The following is a 13,395-nucleotide window of genomic DNA, read 5'->3' on the forward strand; positions in this document are numbered from 1 at the left end:
GAAGGAGGAAGCTACTACATGATAGAGCAAAATCCCAAAAAGGGAAGGCATCTCTGAACAGTATTAGCAAAAAACTACGGGCACTCATAAAATCGTCTAAGGCCAGCTTTGAGAGAAAAATTGCACAGGACACTAAGGATAATCACAAGGCTTTCTTTAGTTATGTTAGGAACCTGGGTGGGAATTCCCAGATATGCTCAGAATTAGTCCAAAATGACAAAAAATACACCAAACCCACAGACATTGCCAAGATGCTAGCTGACAGGTTCAGCGCAAACTTCTCCCCCCCCTCCCCACCAAAAGGGCAAATATTTATCCCAGCAGAGTCCTGCCCCCCTGACATCTCAGATGCTCAGGTATGAGCTGCCCTCTCCAAAGCAAAAAACACAGCATCAATGGGACCAGACGGTGTCCCAGGCTGCATCCTACATGAACTCCAAGAAGAGCTAAACCCAAACATAAAACTACTGTTCAATCTCAGCCTTACTACAGGATATGTACCCAAAGAGTGGCGTACAGCAACAGTGGTCCCTCCCCACAAAGGTGGTGCCTCAGCAGATCCTGGAAACTATCGCCCCATAAGCCTGACTAACTTGGTCTGCAAAGCTATGGAAAGGATCATCATGGACCTCATAAATAAAGATATTGGGGACCTACAGCCACTGGATCCTACCCAGTTCAGCTTTGTTAAGGGCAGATCCTGCCTCTTAAACCTGGTTGATTTCTTTGAAACAGTCACCAAGGCCATTGATGAGGGGAAGGTGGTCCACACAGCCTACCTGGACCTCGCAAAAGCCTTCGATACAATACCCCACTCGGGCATTATAGATAAGCTCACCAGCTTAAATATAAACCCCTATGTCACTAGATGGGTTGCAAACTGGCTCAAGGACAGAACCCACATAGTTAGAATTGTTGGAGCCATGTCAGACTCCAAACCAGTTACAAGTGGCATCCCACAAGGCTCAGTCCTGGGACCTCTCTTGTTCGGTATATATTTCTCAGAGGTATAGGCCAACACGGAAGGACTGTGGCTGACTAAGTTCACAGATGACTGCAAACTGGGTGCCATAATCGACTCTCTAGCCGACACAAGCATCCTCCAAAAGGGCCTCATAGAAACAGACAACTGGTGCCAGAGCCATGGCCTCAAGCTAAACACCAAAAAGTGTATAGTCATCCCCTTTGGCAAAAACAAAGTGCCCACAAATTACCACATAGGTGGTAATCCATTAAGTACAGAAGAAGTAATTAGGGACCTGGGGACCCAAGTTGATAGCAATCTCTCATTTGACAACCACATGGCCAAAGTGGTTAGAAAAACATTTTATATAGCCCACCTAATCATGAAGGGATTCACATCTAGATCAGGGGAGGTCATCGTGCCTCTTTACTCATCCCTCATCAGGCCCATAATTGAGTACAATGCCCCTTTCGGGATGTACCTTACTAGACACCTGCAAAAACTGGAAAGACCCCAAAAGTACCTCACCAAGAGGATCATAGGGCTCAAAAAGATGCCATATGCTGCCCGGTTAAAGAAACTCCAGCTCTACTCAGTGGCATACCACCTGCTCAGAGGCAATCTGTGCCTGATGTATAAAGCCATGTCCAACCCGGAATTAATGGACATGCTGCACCTCAGAAAATCCAAATCCCATCGAGCTACGCACTTGAGAGACTTGAACCTCAGCACTGAAATAAATAGGACATGCTGGAGGGACAGATTCATAACCCAGAGGCTCCCTTCACTCTGGAATAAAATCCCAGTCCAGGTTAGGCAGAGTCCCTCATTGACTCTCTTCAAGAGGAATCTTGATGAGTGGATGGGAGATCGTAGGTTTACCCCGGGTATCACTTCTGTGTCACTGTTAGACAGAGGCACAGTATACTAACCTCGAAAAAGGGCATAGCAAAATTAATTTAAAATGGGTGGTGAAAGCCAAACACACTCTGGCTAGGCTTATAAATGCCCTAGGACAGATAGCCTAGTATGAACCTATGAACCTATGAACAGGATGTTAGTCACCCATCTTCTTTGCCTCCTTTGCTACTCTGTGGATGATACCAACTTCCGGATTGCTGAAGTACAAGTGCCTCATTCATTACCTATTCTTCTGACTGGCAGTATAACTAAGTGTGTAAACAGCATAAATCAGAAATGAATTACATCCTGTCGATGTGAAATAGGCTGCATAGCCTTTGTTTGCATGTTGTGTACCTCTGAGTAATTCACTTTATCTACTTCAAAGTACTGGGTCGTCTGACAGATGGAGTTGATAAATATTTCTGCATTGACAACAACATAACTTGTGAATCATTATGCATTAATAATAACTAAAAACTATAATATAATTATTTTTAGGAATATGCATCTCTACTGTACTTGGAATTTAGTTTCAAATGAAACAAGAGTATCCCTATTAGCTTATCATATGGCCATGAGTCACTTTACTCAATACTCAACCTCAAAGTGCTATTGATATAGTATAACCTAGCATTTTTACAGAAAAATACACCCAAGGTTTGCTAAAATTATTTTTTATTCAACTGCCTATTCAGAAAGGAAGGACTGAGAGCTGAATGTGGCATTACAGAGACCAGTGTTGTAGTTTTAAGGTGGAAAAGATCCTCTGGATTATGAAACTGTGGATGTGGATTGTGTAGATATTAAGAATGTATTTCTCTGAGAAAGTTGAGAAGATATTGTTATTACATAAGTGTAACAGTGCTGAATATGAATCACTATTTTTGCCAGGCACATGATCAAAACATTATGCAACCATGGGTCACAGTGTTTAATATCCCTATAATGGGATGACTTAACTTCACATTTCTCTTTAACTCATTAGTGTAATTTTTGACAGTTTAGGAATTAAGAAGGAAATGTGCATTAGAATTGAAGAATGAAATAGTAACCTTCTTTTAAAATATGTGTGTGTATTGTGTTTGTGTGTCTTTCTGACTGCCTGTGCATGCTATTATATGCTTAAACATGTAAACTAACTTTGTCCTTTGAACTTCGCTAACAAGATGAAACAAAGTACTTAGGGGAAACCTTAACAGCTATGCTAAAATGCTGAGAAGTATTGAGTAACACCTGTGAATAGTTCAGATTTGGCACTGCAGACTGAGATCCTTTTGGCTCATTGAAGGTGCAAATAAAGTCTTCTGCTGACTTTACTCACCTATGTAATATGCAGTCTGTAGATATCCGTTGTGTGTGTGTGTAAACTTTTATCAGTTACATTGCATAGATATTTCCATTTTCCTATATTCAGTATGAGTTGTCAAGTAGTTTATTACTTCTCTGTCTATGTCATCAAACACTGTATACATCAACAATTTAGTTTTATTTTATTTTATATTTTTATTAAAAAGAAGCTTTATTTTAAATCATGCAACTATATATTTAAATCCATTCATCCATCAGGGTATAGATTTTACTTTATTGCTTATAATCAATTTATGTATTTGGCTCATCTTTGTTGATAAAAATGAAACTAAACATGCACAAAAATGCACACTGAAACCACAAAACAAGTAGACAAAATTCAAACTAAGGCTTCAAAATTTACTTCAGTTAGAACAAAAATTAAATTAAACTAAGAAACGAAAATGAAACAAAATAAAACATATCATCACCATTCCAATCAGACTAAAGTACTGCTGGGGAAAATGACCTCAAAACATTCGGGAACCAGGTAGTTCAATCACTTCTGAAACAGTATGATGCTTCAGTTTTTAATCAATATCTGGAAATATTAGGGTACTTTACTTTTAATCCCACTCAACTCTTTTATAGCACATTTATGTACACCAAACATAATCAGACACTCCTTGATAAGATACAAGTATTGTTAAAATAACGTATCTACCTACATGAATATTTTAAAAACCTTTTCTGTTAAATGGTAATAGCCATCTAAATCCTGAATTTGATATTCTGATTGTCATAATGGACAAAATATACATAGCTGCAAAATAGACTAGTTTAATACCCATAGCTGCAAAAATAAATCAGTAATTTTCCACAGGTGGTTTGATTATTATTAGTTAGATGTTATAACCACAACTGAAATGTAGCTTAATAGTTATGTGCCTGATACTGGCAGCATATATTAGTCAACTTGAGCTGTTTGAGAGCAGGAAGTGTGACCATCTTAAGGGACAAAATATCTGGTTTTATCTTATATTTTTATTAAAAGAAGCTTCATTTCAAATCATACAACCATATATTTCAATCCATTCAACCATCAGGATGTAAATTTTATATTATTGCTTATAATCAATGTATTTATTTAGTTCTGTATACAAGGTCAGAGCACGGAACAAATTCAATCATTTGCAGGCTCAGCCTGAATTACATACAAGAGGCAACAGTAAAATAAGATTAAAGATATAAGTAAATTATACACTGGAGTAACATAACATAACATCAATGAAAAACAAACCAGGTATTAAAATGAAAAAAACTGAATACAAGTAGAGATCCACGGGAACCTTGCCAAAGCAGTACAAAATAGTGTCCAACACAGGAATAGTTGTCTTAAGGCAATTTAATAAAGAAATACAGGCGTTTTCGCCGCAACCTCTGTCGCAGCTTCTTCAGAGTTAAAAACACAAAATCAGAGCAGTTACGAAAATTTAAAAAGTAAATGCAGGAAGTGATGTAAGATAGCATCCAAACTATTACGCGAGGTTACCAGATCTATACCTCGCGTTAACAAATACAATTAAGTATTCACTGTTAAAATAGAATTGTTTAAATTAATAATTCAGTTACAAATAACATTTTCTGAGCTAAAAAACTTTTTTAAAAAAGTATTATAAGTTGGTAACATCATTTCAGTGTTAACTCCTGGCGTGTAATTAAGTCAAAAAAGACATGCCTAGAAGTTCAAAGTAATAAAAATGTTTAACAGTTGAAATGTATGTATCTATAAGTAAATGATATAATCCTGGTAACACTCACCCTAACATATAATTAAAGCACAAAAGTTAGTGCAAGTGTTAAGTTCGGGTAAAAAAACTAACACATAAAAAGGAGATAAATAGTAAACTCCTAAGTTAAATTACTGTATGCAAAATATATTACACTTATGTACAACCCAATAGTACATCATACAAAAGTAATAATTTGAGGGAAATATATGTACTCCACCCTAAAAGGGATAATGTCTTCAATATCTATCTTAAGTAACTCCTTAGTTTCAGGACAGAAGAAATATTACAGTTTTCATTGAGTCCTGGATGGCGGAAGGCATCAAGCCTCAATTGCCATTCCAGTTCTCGATTCTCAAGAAGTAATGAGAAAGGACCACCTCTTGTTTTTATAGGTACTTGGTCTATGGCCATAAAATAAAAACTATGTCCTGGATTGAAAACAACATGCTTGGCGAGCGCGTTTTCATGCTTTTTGTTTTTAATGGCATACATGTGTTCATAATGAAAAACATACATGTTTACAAGAAGATTCATATATCATTCATATACATATTTATATGCAATCATATGTTTGTTACGTAACAAACAGATAATGTTACACAAGTATATGTCTTATTAGTTTTCCTCCCTGACAGTGCATCTATCTAACCTTCTCATTTCTAAGCCTAAATCCATCTACCATTGATTTGACTTATTATTATTCAAGTTGTTTTTTAACTCTCCACAGTAATTTCTTGGTAAAATATTTATGTTAATCCCCTGGCCACAGCTGATCCAATTTTACCCCATTTCTTCTGGCATCCTTTGCTTATTTTCCCATTGCTTTCCATCATTTCCGTTTCTTTATCTCATTTGCAATTTCAAAACAATCTTTTATTTTGTGGTATTTTATTGGATTTCATTAACCCCTTTGATATTTACAACTCCTATATAAAACTCTGTTATGAATCTATTGCCATTGCATTGAATATTAATCGTTAAACCTCCCATATGACTGCAAACCCCTGATACTCCAGCTACTGCTATTCACAATGTTCTGTTATGGCTATTGCTTGTATATAAGGAGAAGATTAGCATTAGATGCCTGACTAACTAATTGATTAATTGATAATGAGGTAAGTGTCCTCATCCTGAGATCACTTTTAGTCATGACCTGGACACAGTGTGCATAAAACATTACAAAATTAATTGAGCATAGTATAGTAATTCCACAAGATAGCAGCACAAGAAAGTAAATGTAATACATTGCAAAAAACAAACCAGTGGTAGGAGAGATGAGACGCCATCATCATGGCGTCTCATCTCTCCTACCACTGGTTTGTTTTTTGCTTGGTTTCTTTTCACCAGTGTTATCTTCTGTTTTTTGAAATGTAATATATTGTTACCACAGAAACATGATGCAAGTCATTGCACTAAGTTATGATTGACTTATAGAGACAAAGCTAGCAGAGAGAGGGTTTCCAAAAACCTAGAGGATAAGTACAATGTGGTATACATCAGCCATCACAAGGAGACCACTGTGTAGCTTGTTACAATTTTTGCTATGTTTTCATATATTAATAGTGTGTAGGTAAAAAGATAATAATACATTTAGCACACACTATAATTACTTGAGCTTTCAGACATTTCACTCACATATCTACAATATTTGCAGACATGTTTACTATTAAATGGAATATACTTTAGCTGCTTGTATTACTTGGCTGTTAGCAGAAGTATCAGGAAGAATGGATATCTGAAGGCAGGATGGAAGAATAAGTAACTCTTATCCAGTATGTATAATACAGCAACACACCAAAGTTACTGGAGTCCAACATTTTAAGTGAATCAGGAAATTTTAAAAACTTCTCCATAACCCTCTTCATAGACATTTTAAGAGATATAACTGGGTCCCACTATTACAACTCTCCCTAAATAAAGAACTCATTCATAAATGTATTAAACAGCTTAGTCTAACACTTATGAAAAAAGATACAATCAAACTAAGTTCTTTGGCCCACAGGAAAGAATAAGGCATTGGTGAATCAGTGATACAAACCCTAGGATTAATACCAAGTGCTTTGATTCTGACTGGAAAGGATGATTTCTTACATACCTTTGTATGGTATAAATTATTACAGGACAGTTGTTTGTGGTATACAAGGTTCTATGAGCCATTTTGACAAAGTTAAAGGATAGGCTGTGTGCCAAAATAGCTCATTTACTACAGCTATACCATGAACTGAGGAATAAAGTCCACCTTAACAAGCAAGAAAAAAGACTATCACCACAAACTGCAATTAAAATTTATTGACAGTCTCAAGGCCTTTTCATCAATCTCATTACCCTGATAGAAAAAAAAATATATACCAGACCTAATCTGCCACAGCACATCATTTCAGTACTCCCTGCTTCCTCATCCTAGAGGAGGAAATACAATGTGGTTAACTTTCTTAATATACCCTCCATTATCCACCACCCCTCACCCAAACTCAGCCCACTCAACTCACCCCTTCCAACTTATACCAGTAGCCACTTCAAATCCTAATAATGAATCAGATCAATAGTAGATTGATTTAGACTGTGAAATGAGAAAGTGTCACTGTCTGAAGTGGGAAAACTGTGGAGATACATACTCCATTCCAGACATGCATGTACCTATATATTGAAAAGCCTCTTTTATTATGCCAATTCATGATGATTATCTTTCACAGAACTTTCAAATTACCATCTCACAGCCATACAACTCTCATTATCAAAAATCCTTGAAAGGTGTATCCATAAACTGTCAAAGTATCTTCCAGAACATGGAGAATTAACCCCACCCCAACACAGTTTTAAATGTACAGTACCAAAACCACATTACCCATATTCACTGATATAAATTTCAAGTTGAAAATCAGATTATCATGGTTTCCTCTTCTTAGCTCTGTCCAAAGTGCTCCACACACTTTATCATTCTTTACTACTTTCTCAAATGTTCAAATGGTCCACAGTCTTCTCCCATGAGTGCTCCACAAGGGCCTATATTTGGCCCTTTTTTCAATATATTCGTGAACAAAGTATATACAGCTGCATGCCTATCTAGTCTGAATCAATGCATGCATGACTCCACCCTATTTTTCTCAGCTCCATCAGTTAAAATAATCATTGTACATGACTAGGGAGTAGGTTGTGGAGCCACTGGGCAGGATCCCGTAAATAAGGGGAGGGGCAGATCTTACTGTGTCATTTTCTATAGTCTTCTCATTCAATTCAGCAAAGTGAACAAAATCATCTGCAGAGGCTCCAATGAAAAGTCCTGACCCCCATTTCATAATTCTTGACAGGCTGTAGATTACTTTCAATCCTTGTTACATTTTATACAGATTGGAATATAGTCATTTTTAAAATGTCCATATTCACCACAGATTCCATACCTTCTCTTGTGACATAAATTTGATAAATGCCCCAATTCATCACGCATATAGTAAAGTTTGATTACCTACTAAAGAATAATATCCCTGTAAAATGTATAACACTAAGGATAGACACAATATTTACATCATCTAATTGGCAAAAAAATGTTCCATCCCATCTCCATATCAAAATTGTTCATCCTCGTCTAAAGTTCTTTTCAAATACATAACTTTTTCACACATCCTTGTAAATGCTCTATTATATCACTTTCAGGTGAAACATCAGTGAATTGCAAAAAATAAAAAATTATCAAATAATTATGTAATAATTGAAAATGCGACCAAGGTGTTACCTTCCTTTTTTTCTCTCTGTACAGTTGCACATACTTGCCTGTTTTGAAATAACACTCAAAAGCTAATGAAATACAGCCTCTTGAGTCTTGGCCATATGAATTATGGATCAAATGATCAAATGACCAGCATTATGAACCTAGTGGTTTAACAATGCAATTCCAAAAATATTGTTTATTATAAAGGATACTGTTGATACCTTATAGCAGCATCAGCTGACATTTCTGCATTGAATAAAACTCGCAGACACTTCATTTCTTACATTCCAGCTTGGCATAAGAACTCAGATTCTGCATGGCTTTGTAACGCTTTGTCTTAAAAATCATGTTTTCTGAGATGTCTGCAGGTGCAGAAAAACACTGTAAATTTTACCGCAAATCACTTCCTTCACAGCTGCCATCCAGAGTTTCATGAATAACATCAGCCATGACTTTTTCAACTAATTCAGTCCAAGATGCTCGCCCCATTATCAGTGTCTGCTCTTGGAAATTTAGCATATCAGTTCACAATTGTGTATGTAACCCTACTTAGGATAATATTGTAACTGTAATGGAAGTATCCATAGCCTTCTCAGTACTGCCTTTAGACTCATGTTTGATGTCAGGCACAATATCTTCAGTGCTGTTCGCATTGCTTAAACAAGTTGCTTCTTCATCCTTAAATCCCCATAGAAAGGGTCTTCTACCTTACAAAAAAACAGAAGGGATTTTTCTTGGTATGGTGCCAAAATTACTCTCATTCAGAATGAATACCACCTCAGGTGTACACTGATAGTATGTTAGGCCTAGTGGAAATGAACATGGTAAGTAATAAGTAAGTTCATGAAAATTTTAATCAATGCTAATAATAAATGGATACTTTGAAACATAGTCTTTTGCAATGCTATGCTTTTCTCACTATAATCAGCTGTGTGATATAGCTTTTCCCAACAGTCACTACTGTCCTGAAATTCTTACTGGTACAAGAGGTCATCTTTGCTGAAACATTGGAAGTATATTGTTTGGGGATAACATGATAGTGGGGAGTGCAGGAAATACACTGCCTATTAAAATGTTCCCATTCCGAACCCTCCCCAAACAACCTTAACGCTATCATACAAACACTACTGTTTGTATTTTCCTATTTCCAACTTCCATCTAACATTTAGTAACATTCCCAACAATCTGTCTCCCTGCCATACTGCTCTGCACTGTATCCATTTATACTCAGACCCTTCCCCAGCAGTACCCATCTATTATTGTACATTTCAACTTCTACTTTCCCCAAACAGACCATCACTGCATCCTCACACTCTATCTTTTCAAACCCCTCTATTGCTCACATTTCAGAAGCATACCAGAAGTTAATATGACAACCTAACTCCCTTCCTTCATAGGAAATACTTCTTTCATACCTACTTTCTACCAGCTTTCAGACTCCACCACCATTAAATATCCTACAGTCCTTCAACTTCTTGCTTCTTTCTTGATTCCTGCTTCCCACTACATGCCATCAATAAACTACAGATCCTTTTACGTAATCATGCACTGCTCAGCTTATCATTATTCTCCTTCTGCTGACCCATCTCTCTCCTACCATAACTCAATAAAAGCTCTCAACATCTCTCCAACTCTGTCCCAACCACGTATGCATACTTCCTCCCTAAGCTCTCCGCATACCACACCAAACCCATTCAATGAAACCTTCACCTTTACCCCAAATACAGATTGATTAATTCTATTTCATATCAAATCAATATAAAATTAACTGGAAAATTACTCTCCAAAAAACAGGAATCAGTAATACCCCAATATACAAAAATCCTCCTAGGAGGAGACATTCACTCAAATCTTGCCCCCACATATCACAACCAATGAAAAGACAATTCTCTTCTACACATTACTTTAACCCCACAATGATCAACCCCAACCCCTGGTATTATAATGTTTGCTGGCAAAAATATTAGGAGCATAAGAAATAAAACTAGCAAACTACATGTCTGGTGACCACAAGACAAGTCTTATATTCTTGTTATAACTGAAACTTGATTTAAACTCAGCATAAATGACACTGACATTATACCCCCAGCTATATCATCTGTAATGAAAATATAAAGAGGAAAGGTGGTGGCATTGTTTAATATTTCCCCAAAACAACAACATTTCCCCCTACAACAAACCAATACCAAAATTTAATTCAGCAGAGCTTCTTATTACTTTACTGAAAATAAGCAAATATGTATTACTGTCCTTTGTATTCTTCCTGGTGACAATACATACTTGAATATCCATAACAACTCCACAAGAAAAAATACTACTAGGTGATATCAATATCAAACTGGTTGGACATAACCTCTAACTCCCCTACATTTAGCATGAACTTATACAGTTTCACCCAACTAATTAATAGCACCACACATTATAGCATGACATCAAATTCCTTATTAGACTGGATCCTATGCCACACATTATAGCATGACATCAAATTCCTTATTAGACTGGATCCCTACTATCAGACCCTAGTAAATTCACCACCACAGGTACAATGTCAACCTCTCTCGGTGACCATCTCCCAATCTGCACAACCAGATGTCTCACACATCCACTTAAAAGGCATGTCACTCAAACCTGCAAAAGAATTCATATCTTATTTCATAAATAGTACAGCATCCCCTAAACAAGGATTCCCCCACATCCAGTCCCAGCCCTGTACAACAACCACACGTCACCACATCCACTTTCACCTTCATACCTGTGCCCACAGCCTGTATAAAACTACTCTTAAAGTCAAACCATGCTTTACTTCAGCTGATGTCCTTCCAAGTGAATACCTTAAAATAGCAGCCAGTTGCATTGCCTATCCTGTCTCAGACCTTATAAATAGGCCATTCCAGGAATCCCACATTCCCCTCTCTCTGGAAAAAATATCACATATCAACCCTCTACACAAAGGAGGAAATTCAACAGACATCACTAACATTATACCTATAGCAATTTTATCCCCCTCTCCAAATCCTTGAAAATTTTATTTAAAAGCAATTGCTAAACTATCTCCTGCAGGAAGAACTCATATCCTCTACACAACATGGCTCTGCCCTTCCATAGTATTACCACTGCACTTTTAACCTTTATAGATAACATCAATAAACCTACAGACAATTGCAAACTAATTTCCTACTTATTCCTAGACTTGTCTAAGGCGTTTGCACAGCAAACATCTACTTCAGATATCCTTACTAGGTCAACCTCATCTCACCCTTCTGTGGTTCAAAAGCTATCTGTCCAATATGTATCAGTCAGTAAAATGGCACTCCATCTTCTCTCCATACCTTCCAGTCACCACCAGTGTACCACAAGGCTCTATCCTTGGTCCCATCCTCTTTAACATTCTCACTAGCACCCTCTGCTCCCTCCACACATTCACACAACAGGCCTCCCTAATACAACATGCAGTTGATTCACTCACAGCTTATGCTCAGCTCAGCCCCAAATCACTCTCTCATGAAAAAAACATAATTTAAAATCTTCTCTCTTAATAAAATAATCATTGAAGTCACTTCTCATAGCAAATTATTTGTGCTCATAGTGGACGATACACTTAAATGTGGCCTGCTTATACAAAATTGCATAAAAAAGTCACAAAAAAATAGGGATGCTTTACAGAGTGAAAAAGTTTCTCACCAATGAAACTAAAACTGCTCTTTCCACCACTTACCTCCTCCCCTCACTACTTTATGGAGCATCCATCCTTACTAACCTCTAGTTACTGCAAACATCAAAACTCAAACAATGATATAAAAAAGTGGCTAAATTTTCAGCAAATAACCCTTTTAGATCCCACCAATGTATGTCGGTTAGAAGCACCCTATCAACTAACATATACACCACTTCTTACCATCTATAAAATTATCCACCATCCATCTGTTTGTCCAGCATTAAATTTCTTTCTACACAACTGTGTTCCCAATTAGTCATTATGATCCAATGACTGCTGGGCATGGTCTGTATTCATGCCATGTTACTAAGGCCTGAGGCTCCTTGTATGTATCTATCAGGGCAATACCCTCCCTCAAGTCCTTTAAAACCACTTTGAAAGATTTCTTAGAAATAAATCTGTCTCTGTTCTTGCTCATCCCCAGAATAAACTATATCCCTAAATATGAACATACCTTACACTTTCTTACTCTCCCTTCTTCACCCAGTTCCTTATTTCAATCATTTTCACTCCCCTGACTCATTCTCTCTAAATATGCCATAACCCTGTTTTTTCTGTCACTTCATATTCCAGTTCCTGTTTTTATTATACTGACTTATCTTTAATTATTCTATAAATTGGCTAAAATGTCTCTAAATATTAAGTCTCTGTCTTATAAGTTGCATTTATTTTTCACTAAGTTCTTATATTATGTCTAATTAGGTATAATTATTTAAACTGTAGATGTTTTGTATTATTTCTGAATATTGTAAAATTATTGTTCTTAAAAATTATTTTTGTAATACACTTTGGAACTTTTCTCCCTGGGCTTCCCCTAAAAATGAGTACCTATCCAGTCGGACTTTCCCAGTTGTCAAATGTCAAAATATATATATATATATATATATATATATATATATATATATATATATATATATATATATACATATATATATATATATATATATATATATATACATATATATGATCAAAGCAAAAATGTCACCAAGCACCAATTTATTAAACGTTGACTGCTTTCGTAAGACCA

Source organism: Protopterus annectens, chromosome 14.part0 (assembly GCF_019279795.1).
Source record: "Protopterus annectens isolate FY-2018-M chromosome 14.part0, PAN1.0, whole genome shotgun sequence".
Classification (NCBI taxonomy): domain Eukaryota; kingdom Metazoa; phylum Chordata; order Ceratodontiformes; family Protopteridae; genus Protopterus; species Protopterus annectens.